The sequence below is a fragment of the Trachypithecus francoisi genome, unplaced genomic scaffold (genome assembly GCF_009764315.1).
Source record: "Trachypithecus francoisi isolate TF-2019V2 unplaced genomic scaffold, Tfra_2.0 Lachesis_group12, whole genome shotgun sequence".
Lineage (NCBI taxonomy): Eukaryota > Metazoa > Chordata > Mammalia > Primates > Cercopithecidae > Trachypithecus > Trachypithecus francoisi.
This window is the reverse complement of record NW_022681457.1, coordinates 121,073,978-121,091,381: the sequence shown is the minus strand read 5'-3', so window position 1 is coordinate 121,091,381 and position 17,404 is coordinate 121,073,978. Positions and strand designations below refer to the sequence as shown.

At 52.5% G+C, this 17,404-nt stretch overlaps 1 protein-coding gene across 10 annotated transcripts in view; it reads right to left on the bottom strand.

Annotated features, from left to right (window-relative positions):
* The window catches only part of NADK (NAD kinase), a 31,762-nt gene extending 18,232 nt beyond the window's left edge, over window positions 1-13,530 (bottom strand). For 2 of the 10 annotated variants that reach the window (XM_033228694.1, XM_033228701.1), the window contains exon 1: window positions 13,300-13,530. The gene's annotated coding sequence lies outside the window, so the exon portion shown is untranslated. Of the gene's footprint in view, window positions 1-11,664; window positions 11,861-12,149; window positions 12,297-12,761; window positions 12,854-13,299 lie in introns of those variants that run through there. The other 8 variants (XM_033228698.1, XM_033228705.1, XM_033228699.1 and 5 more) reach the window with 8 other exon arrangements.
* Window positions 13,531-17,404: the final 3,874 nt, after the last annotated feature.

Below are 17,404 nucleotides of genomic sequence, written 5' to 3'. Positions count from 1 at the left end.
AAAACATCGGAAGAGTTCTCTCCACACCTCTGTTCCCACCCGCACTGGACACAAAAGTAAAGCCAGAGAAGATGGCCATTACAGTGAGAAAGAGAGGCCGGGCGTGGTGGCTCAAGCCTGTAATCCCAGCACTTTGGGAGGCCGAGACGGGCGGATCACGAGGTCAGGAGATCAAGACCATCCTGGCTAATACGGTGAAACCCCGTCTCTACTTAAAAAACAAAAAACTAGCCGGGCGACGAGGCGGGCGCCTGTAGTCCCAGCTACTCGGGAGGCTGAGGCAGGAGAATGGCATAAACCCGGGAGGCGGAGCTTGCAGTGAGCTGAGATCCGGCCACTGCACTCCAGCCTGGGTGGCAGAGCAAGACTCCGTCTCAAAAAAAAAAAAAAAAAAAAAAGAGAGTCCTCACGATGAACCAAATTATCTGGGACCCTGACCTTGGACACTCAGCCTCCAAAGCTGTGAGAACAAACATTTCTTTGTTTCTGCACCCCCTGCCCCATGCCTGTGGCACTTTGTTACAGTAGCCTAAATAAAACAACTAAAATATGTGAGATGATGGCAAGGTGGGCAGAAGGAAAGTTCCGGAACTATGGACAAGACCGTGGGCCCTATGCTAAGGTCAAAGTCAAGGGGTTCTCTGAATACCCAAAAAGCTGGTTATCATTCTGGCTGCATTTTACAATCACCTTAGAGTTTCCGACAAAACCAATTCCTACGTGCCCTCTAGGCTGAATGATGACAACCTGAAGGCACAACCCAGGCACTGGCACTTTAAAGAGCTCCCTGGAGGATTCCAACGTTTAGCGAGAATTGACAGCACTGCTCCAGTGGGTCAGTATCTTCCCAGCTTAAGACATACCAGGCTTAGCCGGGCGAGGTGGTGGGCGCCTGTAGTCCCAGATACTCAGGAGGCTGAGGCAGGAGAATGGCATAAACCCGGGAGGCGGAGCTTGCAGTGAGCTGAGATCTGGCCACTGCACTCCAGCCTGGGCGACAGAGCGAGACTCCGTCTCAAAAAAAAAAAAAAGACATAAACCAGGCTGGGTGTGGTGGCTCAAGCCTGTAATCCCAGCACTTTGGGAGGCTGAGGCGGGCAGATCATGAGGTCAGGAGATTGAGACCATTCTAGCTACACGGTGAAACCCCGTCTCTACTAAAAAATACAAAAAACTAGCCAGGCGAGGTGGCGGGCCCCTGTAGTCCCAGCTACTCGGGAGGCTGAGGCAGGAGAATGGTGTGAACCCAGGAGGCGGAGCTTGCAGTGAGCCGAGATCACACCACTGCACTCCAGCCTGGGTGACAGAGCGAACTCCGTCTCAAAAAAAAAAGGCCGGGCGCGGTGGCTCAAGCCTGTAATCCCAGCACTTTGGGAGGCCGAGACGGGTGGATCACAAGGTCAGGAGATCGAGACCATCCTGGCGAACACGGTGAAACCCCATCTCCACTAAACATACGAAAAACTAGCCGGGAGAGGTGGCGGGCACCTGTAGTCCCAGCTGCTCGGGAGGCTGAGGCAGGAGAATGGCGTGAAACCGGGAGGTGGAGATTGCAGTGAGCTGAGATTTGGCCACTGCACTCCAGCATGGGCGACAGAGCGAGATTCCGTCTCAAAAAAAAAAAAAAAAAAAAAATACAGGCTGGGTGCGGTGGTTCAAGCCGGTAATCCCAGCACTTTGGGAGGCCGAGGTGGGTGGATCACCTGAGGTCAGGTGTTTGTGATCAGCCTGGCCAACAAGGCGAAACCCTGTCTCTACTAAAAATACAACAGTTAGCTGGGCGCAGTGGCAGGCACCTGTAAATCCCAGCTACTCAGGAGGCTAAGGCAGGAGAATTGCTTGAACCCAGGAAGCAGAAGTTGCAGTTAGCCATGATTGCACCAGCCTGGAGACAGAGCAAGACTCTGTCTCAAAAAAAGAAAAAAAAAAAAATTAGCCGGCTGTAGTGGCACATGCCTGTAATTCCAGCTGCTGGAGAGGGTGAGGCATGAGAATTCCTTGAAGTTGGGAGACGGAGGTTGCAGTGAGCTGAGATCGTGACACTGCACTCTAGCCTGGGTGACAGAGCAAGACTCCATCTCAAATGGAAAAAAAAAAAAAAAAAAAGAAAAAAGAAAAAAGACATACCAGTAGGTTTAGGTCGGGCGCGGTGGCTCACGCCTGTAATCCCAGCACTTTGGGAGGCCGAGGTGGGCGGATCACGAGGTCAGGAGATTGAGACCATCCTAGCTAACACGGTGAAACTCTGTCTCTACTAAAAATACAAAAAATTAGCCGCGAGTGGTTGCAGGCGCCTGTAGTCCCAGCTACTTGGGAGGCGGAGGCAGGAGAATGGCGTGAACCCAGGAGGTGGAGCTTGCAGTGAGCTGAGACTGTGCCACTGCACTCCAGCCTGGGCGACAGCACAAGACTCTGTCTAAAAAAAAAAAAAAAAAAAAAAGCATACCAGTGTTTCATCCAAATACTTGAAAAATTCGGCCAGACATGGTGGTTCACACCTGTAATCCCAGCACTTTGGGAGGCCGAGGTGGGTGGATCATTTGAGGTCAGGAGATTGAGACCAGAAATACCAAAAAATGGCTGGGAATGGTGGCTCTTGCTGTAATCCCAGCACTCAAAAAAACAAAAACAAAAACAAACAAAAAATAGGCCGGAGTGGTGGTAGGCACCTTAATTCCAGCTGTGCAGGAGGCTGAGGTAAGAGAAGAGGAGAATTGCTTGAACCTGCGAGGCAGAGGGTGCAGTGAGCTGAGATTGCACCACTCACTCCAGCCTGGGTGACAGAGTGAGACTCTGCCTCAATTAAAAAAAAAAAAAAAAAACCTATGAAAAATTCAATGAAAACCAGAACCTACAAAAACACGTCTGGTATAATACTCCTATTCAGGACTATACTAGAGGCCACAGCCAGTGCAATAACATAAGAAAAAAATAAAAGGCACAGTGACAGAAAAGTTTGGCATAGAATGTAGGTCTGTTAAACAAAGTAAGAAAAGGAACAAGTGAAGTTGTACTTGCAGATGACATGACATTTCTATGTAGAAAAACATAAATGAGTGAGTTTATTAGCAAGGTTTCAGGAGGCAATTTCAATACACAAAAATCAACTGTATTTCTATATACTAGCAACAGACAACAGGAAATTGAGACCATCCTGGCTAACACGGTGAAACTCTGTGTCTACTAAAAATACAAAAATTTAGCCAGGCTTGGTGGCGGGTGCCTGTAGTCCCAGTTACTTGGGAGACTGAGGCAGGAGAATGGCGTAAACCCGGGAGGCGGAGCTTGCAGCAAACGGAGAACCCACAACTGCACCTCAGCCTGGACGACAGAGCAAGACTCTCTCTCAAAAAAAAAAAAAAAACTATAATTTATGGCCAGGTGTGGTGACTCACGCCTGTAATCCCAACACTTTGGGAGGCCGAGGTGGGTGGATCATCTGAGGTCAGGAGTTTGTGATTACCCTGACCAACATGGTGAAACCTCATCTCTACTAAATATAAAAAATTGGGCCAGGCGCGGTGGCTCAAGCCTGTAATCCCAGCACTTTGGGAGGCCGAGACGGGCAGATCACGAGGTCAGGAGATCGAGACCATCCTGGCTAAGACGGTGAAACCCCGTCTCTACTAAAAATACAAAAAGCTAGCTGGGCGAGGTGGCGGGCGCCTGTAGTCCCAGCTACTCAGGAGGCTGAGGCAGGAGAATGGCGTAAACCCGGGAGGCGGAGCTTGCAGTGAGCTGAGATCCGGCCACTGCACTCCAGCCTGGGCGACAGAGAGAGACTCCGTCTCAACAAAAAAAAAAACCAAAAAAAAAAACCAAAAAAAAAAAAAAAAATTAGGCCAGGTGCAGTGGCTCACGCCTGTAATCCCAGCACTTTGGGAGGCTGAGGCAGGCAGGTCACGAGGTCAGGAGATCGAGACCATCCTGGCTAACACAGTGAAACCCCATCTCTACTAAAACCACAAAAAATTAGCCAGGCGAGGTGGCGGGCACCTGTGATCCCAGCTACTCGGGAGGCTGAGGCAGGAGAATGGTGTGAACCCAGGAGGCAGAGCTTGCAGCAAGCTGAGATCGCACCACTGCACTCCAGCCTGGGTGAGAGCGAGACTCCGTCTCAAAAAAAAAAAAAATTAGGTAGGCATGGTGGCACACCTGTAATCCCAGCTATTTGGGAGGCTGAGGCAGGAGAATCACTTGAACCTGGGAGGTGGAGGTTGCCGTGAGCTGCGATTGCACTGCAGCCTTGGTAACAAGAGTGAAATTTCGTCTTTAAAAAATTAAATGATTTATAATATCATTAAAAATATAAAATATGTAGGGATATATTTGGCAACAGACATGTAAGAACTGCATACTGAAAACTACAATATATTGCTGACAGAGATCAAAGGAAATCTAAATAAATGGAGAGACATACCATGATCATGGATTGGAGGACTCAATATTAAGATCTTAGTTCTCATCAAATTGATCTGCAAATGTTAACCAAACAGAACCATCAAAATCCAAGCAGGCTTTTCTAAAGGAAAGGACAAGCTGATCAAATTCACATAAAAATGTAAAGTATCTAGACCAGCTAAAAAAACTGAAGAACAAACATGGATGGCTAAGTTCATGACTTGCTGAAAAACTATGGGAACCCGACAGCGTGGTAGCGTCAAAACGGACATACACATCCAGGAAACTGGACAGCCAGCCCAGAGGCAGATGCCACAGACCCCCACACACACGCAGTCAATGGATTTTTGACAGGTGCTGAGGTGATTCAACATGGGAGAGGATAATCTTTTTACCCAATAGTTCTCAGCAACTGGACAGCCATGTCTAAAAGAATGAAGCCCAATCATTTCCTCATACTAAACACAAATATTAACTCAAAATGGATTATAGACCTAAATGTGAGGACTAAAACTACAAAACTTTTTAGAAGAAAGCATTGGAATTTTTTTTCTTTTTCTTTTTTTTTTTGGAGACAGAGTCTCACACTATTGCCCAGGCTGGAGTGCAAAGGCACAATCTCGGCTCAATGCAACCTCCGCCTCCTGGGTTCAGGTGATTCTCCAGCCTCAGCCTCCCGAGTAGCTGGGATCACAGGCATCCGCCACCATGCCTGGCTTATGCTTTGTATTTTTCAGTAGAGACGGGGTTAACTCCTGACCCTGTGATCTGCCCACCTTGGCCTGCCGAAGTGCTGGGATGATAGGCGTGAGCCGCCATGCCTGGCCTTTTTCTTTTTTTTTTTTTTTTGTGAGACAGGATCTCCCACTGTTGCCCAGGCTGGAGTACAGTGGTGTGATGATCTCAGCTCACTGCAGCCTCAACCTCCCAGGCTCAAGCAATCCTCTCACTTCAGCCTCCCAAGTAGCTGGGATTACAGGCATGCACCACCACACCTAGCTAATTTTTTTGGGGTGGAGATAGGGTCTAATTTTTTTTGTTTTTTTTTGGGTGGAGATGGGGGTCTCCTTATGTTGTACAGGCTGGTTTCGAACTCCTGGGCTCAAGTGATCCTCCCACCTTGGCCTTCCAAAGTGTTGGGATTACAGGCGTGAGCGACTGCACCCAGCTGGAAAAAGTCTTAGTGGTGTTTAAAATCTTTTATACTTAATGGAACACTGATCTTTGTTTTTTTTTTTTTGTTTTAGGCAGGGTCTTACTCTGTCTCCAGGTTGGAGAACAGTCGTGCAATCATGGCTCACTGGAGCCTCTACCTACTGTGCTCAGACAATCCTCCCACCTCAGCCTCCTGAGTACCTGGGACTACAAGCATATGCCACCATGCCTAATTTTTTTTTTTTTTGTAGAGATTAAGTTTTGCCATGCTGCCCAGGCAGACCTCGAACTCCTGGGTTCAAGCAATCTCTCTGCCTCAGCATCCTAAAGTGCTTGGATTACAGGCATGAGCCACTGTGCCTAGCCAAAACACTGTTAAGAAAATGAAAATACAGCTGGGTGTGGTGGCTCATGCCTGTGATCCCAGCACTTTGGGAGGCCGAGGTAGGAGGATCGCTTGAGTTCTGGAGTTCAAGACCAGTTCTGGGTCTTGCTAGTGGTGATGGTTATGTAATTAATTTATGAGGTAACACTGCATAGAGCCACACACATATACACACATGTAAAACTGGTGAAACCTGAATAAGGTCGATAGTTCAGTTAGCAGCATTTCAATTCCCTGGTTTTAACATTGTACTATGGAGGTGAATGGAGGTGTCTTACACAAGCACCAGCGCGGTGGCTCATGCCTGTAATCCCAGCACTTTGGGAGGCTGAGGCAGGCGGATCACCTGAGGGTGTGAGTTTGAGACCATCCTGACCAACATGCAGAAACCCTATCTCTACTAAAAATACAAAATTAGCCTGGCTTGGTGGCTGGCCCCTGTAATCCCAGCTACTTGGGAGGCCGAGGCAGGAGAATTGCTTGAACTTAGGAGGTGGAGGCTGCGGTGAGCCGAGATCATACCATTGTACTCCAGCCTGGGCAACAAGAGCCAAACTCCGTCTCAAAACAAAAAACAAAAAAAGATGTTAACAGAGAAGGAGCTGGTGAAGGGCACAGGAGTCTCTCTGTACTATTTTTACAACTTCCTATGAATTAGTCTATGATTATTTCTTTTTTTTTTTCTTTTTTTCCCCCAGACGAAATCTCGCTCTTGTCCCCCAGGTTGGAGTGCAGTGGCGCGATCTCGGCTCACTGGCAACCTCCGCCTCCAGGGTTGAAGCACTTCTCCTGCCTCAGCCTCCCGTGTAGCTGGGATTACAGGCACCTGCCACCACACCTGGCTAATTTTTGTATTTTAAGTAGAGATGGGGTTTCATCACATTGGCCAGGCTGGTCTCCAACTCCCGACCTCAGGTGGTTCGCCCGCCTCGGCCTCCCAAAGTGCTGGGATTACAGACGTAAACCACTGCACCCAGCAGATTTCAAAATAAACAGTTAATAAAGGTCAGGCCCAGTGGCTCACATCTGTAATTCCAGCACTTTCAGAGGCCAAAGCAGGGGAATCACTTGAAATCAGGAGTTGGAGACCAGCCTGGGCAACACAGCAAGACCCCGTATCTACAAAAACATTAATAAAAAATAAACCATTCAAAATTACAAAATGTTAAAAAAACATGTATTATTACTGCTACATTACCTAGAAGCTCTACTTTGTGTGTGTTTCTGTGTGTGTGTGTGTGAGAGAGAGAGAGAGAGAGAGACTGAGAGGCAGGGTGTTGCTCTGTCACCTAAGCTGGAGTGTAGTGGTGCAATTACAGCTTACTGCAGCCTCAATCTCCCAGGCTCAAGGGATCCTCCCACGTAGCGAAGACTACAGGCATGTGCCACTACGTCTGGCTAATTTTTAAAATTTTTGTAGAGACAGGGTCTCGTTACATTGAATGGGCTGATCTTGAGCTCCTGGGCTCTGGTGACCCTCCTGCACTGACCTCCCAAAGCATTGGGATTACAGGCATAAGCCACTGCACCCAGCTGAGAAGCTCTCTTCATATTTATTTGCGAAGATCAATTTGATGACTAAGCAGTAAGATAATTTATAAAATAATATTAAAACCAACTTTAAACAATTATCTTCACTTATGTATATGTGTGTGTATACACACACACACACACACACACATATTTAATAAGCATCTCCAATACCATAACCAGTGTATTTTTTTTTTTTTTTTTGAGATGGGGGTTCACTGATGTTGTCCAGGCTGGAGTGCAGCGGTGTGATCTCGGCTCACTGCAAACTCTGCTTCCCAGGTTCTCCTGCCTCAGCCTCCCGAGTAGCTGGGACTACAGGCGTGCGCCACCACTCCCAGCTAATTTTGTATTTTTTAGTGGAGACCTGCCTCTTAATTCTTCAACCTGGAGGGGTTTCTCCATGTTTGTCAGGGTGGTCTCAAACTCCCGACCTCAGATGGTCCACCTGCCTTGGCCTCCCAAAGTGCTGGGATTACAGGCGTGAGCCACTGGGCCCAGCCACCAGTGTATTTTTTGTATTTTTTGACAACAGCGAATCAGGACTGACATTTAATTCGTTTGTTTGAGATGTTAATTGTTTTAAAAGGACACATGATGCTAGCTGCACCACCAAAGTGCATTCAAATTCCTCACAGCATGAATCTAATTTTAAAAAACCTTTGTAGGGTGGGCACGGTGGCTCACGACTGTGATCCCAGCACTTTGGGAGGCCGAGGAGGGCAGATCATGAGGTCAGGAGTTCAACAACAGCCTGGCCAAGATGGTGAAACCCCGTCTCTACTAAAAATACAAAAAAATTAGCTGGGCGCGGTGGCAGGCACCTATAATCCCAGCTACTCAGGAGGCTGAGGCAGGAGAATCGCTTGAACTCAGGTGGCAGAGGTTGCATGATCAGCCTGGGTGACAGAGTGAGACCCCACCTCAGAAAAGAAAAAACAAAAAACAAAACAAAAAACCTCTGTATTAGGAAGTTTTATTAGAAAACAGTACTAGAGCACAATAACAAAATATTCATAACGAACTTATACAAAGTGGAAAGGAAAACATTAAGATGCCAATAAATAAATGTGCAAAGAACATGAACAAAAGTCACACACACACACAAATACAAACATAATATACATGAGTTCGTTCCCATGTAAGAACTCAATCAATATTTGTTGAAACACTAAATGAAAAAGGAAAATTTATTTAGTAACAGAAATGCGGAAACAACCTCAGTTAACCCTGAGTTGGAAAAAACTTACTGCCCACTAAATTACCCATCTCATCTCCCCCCAGTAAACAATGCCCAGTGCTGGCATGCACACTGGCAGTATATAAATTGAGAAACACCTTCTGGAAAGTGCTACAGCCATGTGACCACAGGGCTTGACCGTGTGACCTCATTAAACCTAAGCAGATTACAGGTCTGAAGGGGGCTTTCTTTAGATGTGGCTCCACCTACTTAGGAGCTGAAGAAAACAGGGGTCTGTGCAGTTCTGAATGGTGAGGCCAGGCACCACCTCACCTCTCCAGTTGCACAAAGTTTGCGTGGCATCCTCACATCCCACCTGGCTCTATTTCGCCTTTTCTCTGAACATTTTTCACCATCTGTCTGAAGAACACACATTTTATTCACTTCCCCATTCCCATGCCTGAACCTTTCCAATTGTGGGCCAGGAAAGACTGCAAATGATAAGCCCCCAGCACAGAAAGCAGAAATGAAATCCTGGGGTTACGAGCTAAAGCATTACTGACACCCACTTGTCCAGAACAGCTGAAGCCGGGCGGTGACTGTCAACAGGTATATATGGACTAGAAAGTGGAGCTGCTGGAGAAGGCCCTGCACCTTCCTGCCAGGACACGGCCTCCCCACAGGTGCTGGGCTTGTGTGCTCAACGCTCCCTCTTGCTGTCATCCTAACACACCTGAAGACTGGAGGTAATCCAGATGCAGGGCCGTCAACTCCCACAAACACCCACCTGCCTCTTAATTCTCCAGTGAGACCTACATTTCCTCAAGTGGGAAGCTCAATGAAATGAACTATTGTTTTCTGTTTTCATCACAAGCGCCACTTTCCCCCTATTTGTTCACCGCCTCCACTCCACAAGAACTGCTCTTGACTTGGCCAACTTTCTGGGCCACCCTATGAGCATTTATGAATCAAACAGGATTCTGTGCTAGCCTGGAAATCTAACTGCTTACAGCAGTTGTTTCAGAAAGAAAATGCTGTTTTGGAACCAAACAGCAGGCTGCCAACTGACTCAGGCAACATAAACCCAACTCTGAATTCAAAGAAAACAAACAAAAAGGCTGGTCAAAGTGAGGCCGGGCGCGGCAGCTCACACCTGTAATCCCGGCACTCTGGGAGGCCGAGCGTGGCGGCTCACACCTGTAATCCCGGCACTCTGGGAGGCCGAGAAAGTGAGGCCGGGCGTGGCGGCTCACACCTGTAATCCCGGCACTTTGGGAGGCCGAGGTGGGCGGATCATGAGGTCAGGAATTCCAGACCAGCCTGGCCAACACAGTGAAACCCCGTCTCTACTAAAAATACAAAAATCAGCTGGGCGTGGTGGTGGGCGCCTATAATCCCAGCTACTTGGGAGGCTGAGGCAGCAGAATCGCTTGAACCCGGGAGGTGGAGGCTGCAGCAAGCCGAGATTGTGCCACTGCACTCCAGCCTGGGTGACAGAGCTAGACTCCACCTAAAAAAAAAAAAAAAATACACACAACTACTGGTCAAAGTGGCTCACCTCTGTAAGATTAGCACTTTGGGAAGTGGAGGCAGGAGGATATCTTGAGGGCAGGAGTTTGAGACCAGCCTGGACAACACAGTGAGACTCTCTCTCTACAAAAATTTTATAAATCAGCTAGGTGTGGTGGTGCAGGCCTGTAATCCCAGCTACTCAGGAGGCTGAGGTGGGAGGATCAATTGAGCCCAGGAATTTGAGGTTACAGTGAGCTATAATCATGCCACTATAAACACGCCTGGGGGACACAGTGAGGCCGTTTCTAACACACACACACACACACATACACACAGAAATGCCTCGAGGGGACACCTCCAAACGATGAAGCTATTTTGTTGGGTACTGCGGTGGCACCTGTGATTCCTCAAGTAGCTTGGAACCAGCGTGCTAACGCCATGAAGTGGCTGCAAAAGTCCCAGAGAAGCTACTGCTGAGAACAAACAGGCCATACACAGAAGTTCCAAGCGGGCAAGAAAGTTCCAGAGGCTTGGGAGGACAATGTTCAGGGGAATTTCAGTACTTGAAGGGAATTATCTAACAAGATGTTAAAGTAACTTACTTCTTAGACCAGATGACATAAGAAGGGGAAAAATAAAACTTATTAAGGCAAACATGTCAGTTTCAGGCCAACTAAGGCGGTCAGAGAGACATGGAACACAGGAAGAGTTTTGAAATGTATTCCCATCAAGAGCCAAGAATAATGAACTTTTGAATGTAAAACTTAGTGTGTTCCAAAACAAGAAAGGAAAAATAACTTGTTACTCAGAATTGCTTCGGGAGGAGGAATGGGAGGGCTGGGGTGGTCCTTGGCCTGGGAAGGACAACTCCACCAGGCCTTGGGAGCTGGGCACGCCCTGTTCCCACAATTAAGCAAGAAAACGATGACCTAGAGCTCAAGGCCGGTGCTGACATCTGGGCTACTGGACGGCAGCCGCCTGTAGGAACATCACCATAGACTACTGGAATTTTCTAGCAAGTACTGGCACTAAATCAAAGATGTGTTTATTTAGAGAATCCCACGCCAATACTGCTGTCTAGAACCCTTTATTCCTACTTTCCCACTAGGTTTGGGCCCCTCTAAGCTTTCACGAGTCAAAGCCCCCTCCTGCTTGCTGAAACCACTCACGGAAGGCCGGACACCGATGGCCTGGCCGCCCACGCTGCGGCGACCGACGAGCGCGGTCCGGGCTGGACGGCCCCACCTTCTCCGCCCGGGAGAGCCAGGCCGGAGAGCGGCCTCTCTCAGACCCGTCCCCAAGGCCGAGCCTCGCCCTGGGCCGTGCTGGCGTCCCGTTCGGGACGGAGCGGCGGCCCGGCAGCGCTTCCATGGCGTCCTCCGCAGGCCAGATGGGCAGGGCCGGCCCGGTGTCTCCCCGCCCGGCCGCGCGCTCCCGGGCAGCGATGACCCCAGGCGGCGGGCGACCCCAGGCGGACGGCGGGCCGGGGCTGCTCACTCACCGTTCGCTGCCGCGGGCGCCTGCGGGGGCGTCTACATGCCGGACCGAACCCGCAGGCCCTGCCGCCCCGCCGCCGCCAGCCGTGGCTACCTGGCCCTCGGCGCCCCGGCCGCCCGTGGCCCCATGGCCGCCCGGACCCCGGCGCCGGCGCCGCCGAGCAGCAACGCGCCGCGCCCGCCCAGTGCGCAGGCGCACCCTCCACGCACGCGTCCTGCCGCGCCGCCGCTCACGTGGGCCGTCCGGCGGGTCCGCCCGGTCCCACTCGCGCCGGGATACCCCGCGCGGGCGGGAGGCGGCGGACGTGGCGGGGAAGGGGCGGACGTGGCGGGGAAGGGGCGGGCGGTGGGGAGGAGGGGCGAACCGCGGTGGAGAGCGGTGGCCCGGGAGTGGAGGCGGGCAGCGGGGACAGAGGCGGGCGTCCGCGACTCGGGTTGGCAGGGGTCGGCGCCCCGAGGAGGGCGTCCCCCGGCTCCCGTCCCCACTCACCTGCCGCGTCCGAGGGCGCCTCCCGGTTCGCCCGCCACGTCTACGCCTAGGCTCCCCCGACCTTCTGACCCCAGCCCTTGGCCGGCGTCCCGCCCCCACTCACCGCCACCGCAGGCGGGACTTCCCGGACCACGTGGGCCGGCTCAGGGGAGCGCAGGTGCCCCGCGAAAGCCGGCTCCGCCCGCCGCTGATTCCCTAATTACCGGGCTGTGACACGGTGTGGACCGAGCCGGATTTGGGGACCGAGCCGGATTCGGGAACCGAATCTTGGAGCAGCTGCGGCAGCGCTGCGCTCCCTCGGGGCTGTCCGTCGAGGCAGGAAGGGCGGCCCTGCGCCTGGGGGAATCGCGCTTGGCCTCACGCCCACCTCTAGCGGCCAGGTGCGCCTTGCACGCCCACCAACGGCCTGGGGTCTACGCCTGGGATCCCAGGGTTGGCAGTGGAGGGAGGCCCTGGTGGCCCGGGGCTCCTCGAGGGGGACCGGGAAGTGGTGGTTTTCGCACCCCACAGGCTGGAGGACCTGGGGAGTTGGGGGAGGCGGCCGAAGCCACAGGACTGGACTTTGTAGTGTTTGCTGGAACTGCGGGCCCCACCCAGCCCGCACTTGCTGACCTGGTGGCTGCTCATCAGCGCCTTCAGGCCTCAGATATCCCAACAATGTGCCGTGTGCCCAGTTCTCAGCTCTCGAGTCACTGTCTGGTAAACTGTCAATACACGACCAGCTGCTCTAACCTGCTGGCCCCCAGGTACCAGACATTGTTTTGTTTTTCTGAGATAGGGTCTCATTCCGTCCCCCAGGCCGGAGGCCAGTGGGGCTTACGGCTCACTGCAGCCTTGACCTCCCAGGTGCAAGCGATCCTCCCACCTCAGCTTCCCTAGTAGTTGGGACTACAGGTAGGTCCCGCCACACTTGGCCTTTTTTTTTTTTTTTTTTTTGTAGATGGGAGGTTTTGCCATTTTGCCCAGGCTGTGTCTCAAACTTCGCCTGCCTCCGCCTCCCAAAGTACTAGGATTATGGGCCTAAGCCACTGCACCTGGCCCAGCCATTGTTTTCTGAGGTTCAGTCCCTGTTTATATTCCTATGCGGATCACCTGACCCAGGGTCCATGTGGACCTGAGTCCTCTGCAGCCCTTCCCCACACCCGCATACCTGCTCTCTGGTCAGGACTCCTGGGACCTGAATCCAGAGACCCGAAACACGGCCTGGCCGAGTCTTCCTGGAAAACACAGCTCTTCTGTCCTGTACCACAGTGAGGCACCAAGGGCGACTGGAAAGGGAAGCAAGGATCATGGGAACTTGGGGGATTTCTTAAGCTCTGTAACTTCTCCTCGGGTTATTTTGCAAACCCAACTGTTTTGAAGTGACCACCAGCCACACCCACAGAAGCGGCCTTGAGCTGCCCAGTTCTTTTTCTTTAGGGGGGAGAGAGGGGCGGATAAGATCATTAACATAATAATGCTTGAGCTGAGTTTTTGGATATGATCATTAGCATAATAATGCTTGATCTAGATGGCACACACACAAGCCAGGCACTGAGCCAAGCCTCAGTAGAATCTTCTAGTGCAGAGGCAGTCACCGTTTCTGCAGAGGCATCCAGTGACTGTCGTGGGCCCCAGGTCACGTGTCCCACTGTGTAGGAGCTCCAGCAGCTGCCCCGTCTGTGGCATGGAAACCCTTTGTCTACCCTGGGCCTGGGCACTGCCTGCAGGAGAGCTTCCCCATTTCAGAGACGAGAAAACAAAACCAGGGCTGTGGTTTCCTTCAGCTGACAGGTTGTGTCATTTCTCAGGGCAGGCCCCATATATTACCCTGAAGATTCAGAGGCCAAGACCTCACACCCACACCTGACCCCCAGGCCTGACCGGCAATAACTAAGGCCAAAGCTGGGAAGGGCTGCTTAGGAAACCCAGAATGGTGCTAGAGGCAGTTTTGCTTGGGCTGAGATCAAAGGGAAGGGATGTCCCAGCAGCAGGAACAGAAGGGTCCAAGGCTGTCATGGGGGCTGGGGCAGGAGTAGAGGGTCCCTACCAGATGGTGCTCAGGAGGAGGGTCTGCCTCCAAGGGATTCAGGGTCAGGAAAGGCCCCCTCCTGCCTGATCAGGCCTTGGGGGTAGGGCAGCAGTGGGTGGCATCCCCTGCCCTGACCTTCCTCAGCCCCAGAGCTGCCATTGCTCAAGGTGGCGGTGGACGCTTCACATCAGTTTGCGTTGCTTTTTGTATTCTTTTTTTTTTTTTTTTTGAGACAGAGTCTCGCTCTGTCACCCAGGCTAGAGTGCAGTGGCCGGATCTCAGCTCACTGCAAGCTCCACCTCCCAGGTTCACGCCATTCTCCTGCCTCAGCCTCCCAAGTAGCTGGGACTACAGGCGCCCGCCACCTCGCCCGGCTAGTTTTTTGTATTTTTTAGTAGAGACGGGGTTTCTTTTTTTTTTTTTTTTTTTTTTTTGAGACGGAGTCTGGCTCTGTCGCCCAGGCTGGAGTGCAGTGGCCGGATCTCAGCTCACTACAAGCTCCACCTCCCGGGTTTACGCCATTCTCCTGCCTCAGCCTCCCGAGTAGCTGGGACTACAGGCGCCTGCCACCTCACCCGGCTAGTTTTTTGTATTTTTTAGTACAGACGGGGTTTCACTGTGTTAGCCAGGATGGTCTCGATCTCCTGACCTCGTGATCCGCCGAGACGGGGTTTCACCGTGTTAGCCAGGATGGTCTCGATCTCCTGACCTTGTGATCCACCCGTCTCGGCCTCCCAAAGTGCTGGGATTACAGGCTTGAGCCACCGCGCCCGGCCACTTTTTGTATTCTTTTAGGATGGCGCCCATGTTGTTTACTTCAGAACCCCCAAAACCTGGACCCATCCTCTTCTGGGGGCCAGCAGGAATGGGATGGGTAGAGGGAGAAGGGGGAATGGAGGCCATGAGGGGTGGAGCAGGATGGGGTGCACTGGGGTACAGGTCACTCCTGGGGAGGCTGAGGAGGGAGGGAAGTTGACTTCAGGTGGCCTGGCTCCAGTGAAACGGGTGAACGAAGTCTGCCCAGAATCCACAAGGGGAAGTGGCCGGGAGCCTGGGGAAAGGGTGGCTGGGAGGGACTGAGGCTCCCAGTGAAGGACATCGGTGTCGCAGGCTATCTGGTCATCTCGTCCAGCCTCCAGCCAGCACCTGGCACAGGCCCTGCCCAGGCTGAGAGCCAGGACAGGGGCATCTGTAGGGGCCAGTGTCTGGATCTGCTCACATGATAGTCTCCTGTTTGACCTGGTTTGGGGCGAGGGGCGACCTCTCTCCCAGGACGCCAGCCATGTACCAGGCACACTGAGGACTCAACAGTGGAAACAGAAGTCCATCAGGTGTTCACCTTCTAGTGGGGCAGACGGACTAGAAGCAGAATTGGTGGGGGGAGGCAGGGGTTGGGGTACAGCAGGGACAAGTGTTTCTCAGGAAGAGGCAGCAGCAAGACCCAGGGCCCTGAGGTGGTGAGAGCCCAGGGTGGGCGGGGATCATCAACAGTAACCACCTGGCATGACTAGGACTCTGACCTCACAAGATCCTTTCCAAGCAGCTGGTACCTTTTTTTTTTTTTTTTTTTGAGACGAGGTCTCACTCTGTAGCTCAGGCTGAAGTGCAGTGGTGTGATCTCAGCTCACTGCAAGTTCTGCCTCCCGGGTTCAAGCGATTCTCCTGCCACAGGCTCCAGAGTAGCTGGAGTTAACAGGCGCACGCCACTGAACCCAGTTCATTTTTTGTTACTTTTAGTAGACAGGGTTTCACCATGTTGGCCAGGCTGGTCTTGAACTCCAGATCTCAGGTAATCTGCCCACCTCGGCCTCCCAAAGTGCTGGGATTACAGGCGTGAGCCACCGCACCCAGCCACAGCCTGGTACGTTTATTGTCCACATTTTTCATGCGGGAGCTAGAGGCACAGAGAGGCCAAGTAATATGCTCAAGGTCACCCAGCGAGGAAAGCGGGGGGAGGGGACAGGGCGAGGCCAGAGAGTAATGGGAGGGGCAGGGGCGGTCTTTCCCGGGTGCCCTGGTCCGGGGCCCGCCCTTCTATTGGCCCCAGTCACTCAGGCTCCCAGGACCGGCTGGGGGTGGGCGCCGCGCCAGGACGCTTTAGTGTCTCCGTTTTGCGTGGGCAGAGCGCGCCCCCGCGCATCCTGCTGGAGGACCAGCCTCTGCTAGGTGCGTGACACGCAGGGGACAGAACAGAAACCTTGTCTTGCTCAAGTGTGGACGTGCATGCCACGTGCTAGAGTAAAATTGAGGTGGGGGGCCTCCATCCCTGGGACATGGAGCACAGGGGCGGCCCCGCGCCGTGTGGTCAAAGGAGGGCCGAGGCCCTGCAGGAACAGTCCACAACCAGAGCGAGCTGCAGTCACTCCACTGCCTGTGTCCACCTGCGACAGGTGCGCCCGCGCACGCGGGGCGGAGCCAGGTGACCCGGACACGGGAAGTTTGAAAATGCAGTTCGCTCAGCCAGTGTGGAATTATTCTCCTCTTTCCACAGTGCCTTAGCCAGGGCCGCCGTCCAAGTGCACGTTGTTGGCGCCCGTTTTCATTTCCTGTTTTGCTAAGAAAGTGGGGCAGTGGCCTCCATGCCTGCCGAGGGACTGGCAGGCTGCCCCAGGGAGGAGTCTCCCCTCAGCTCTGGCTCTTCCAGGTCAAACCCAAGGGGAAGGGGCACCAGAGGGTTCCAGGTCCCACATGCCAGCTCTGTCAGTCAGCTGGACGCCAGGCTAGGACACAGAAGCCAACAGGAATTCCCAAAGGGAAGCAGTGCAGTCGGGGGTGTGGCAGCCCTGCTGAGATGCTCGGCCTTTATTTATTCTGTGCAGGGACCAAGATAGGCCACTGCAGGCCGGTGCCCTGCCTCCCAACTGCTGGAGCCACTCCCTGCCAGGAACTGCCCGCTGGGGAAGAGCCTCAGGTACTCTCTGGCATTTAATTTTTAATTCTTTTTTTCTTTTCACGCCTCCAAGACAAGTTCAACTCTCTAGCATTTTCAATGGGGCTTCTGTAAGACAGCTGGCAGGGTTAGGGCTTGTGAAGAACTTGCTTGTCTATGAAGAACTGATTTATTTCAGGGAGAAGTGGGGGATGAGGATGAAGCCAGGCAAACCTACCCCGTTCAGCCTGCCAATCACACCCACTTCAGCAGCCTAAAACAGCACCAGGTCACCCCACCAGGGAGACAGTGCCATATTGTCACTTGCAGCGGTGGCAGATGGGTACCCTTGGTTGCATCAGAAACACACCAGCA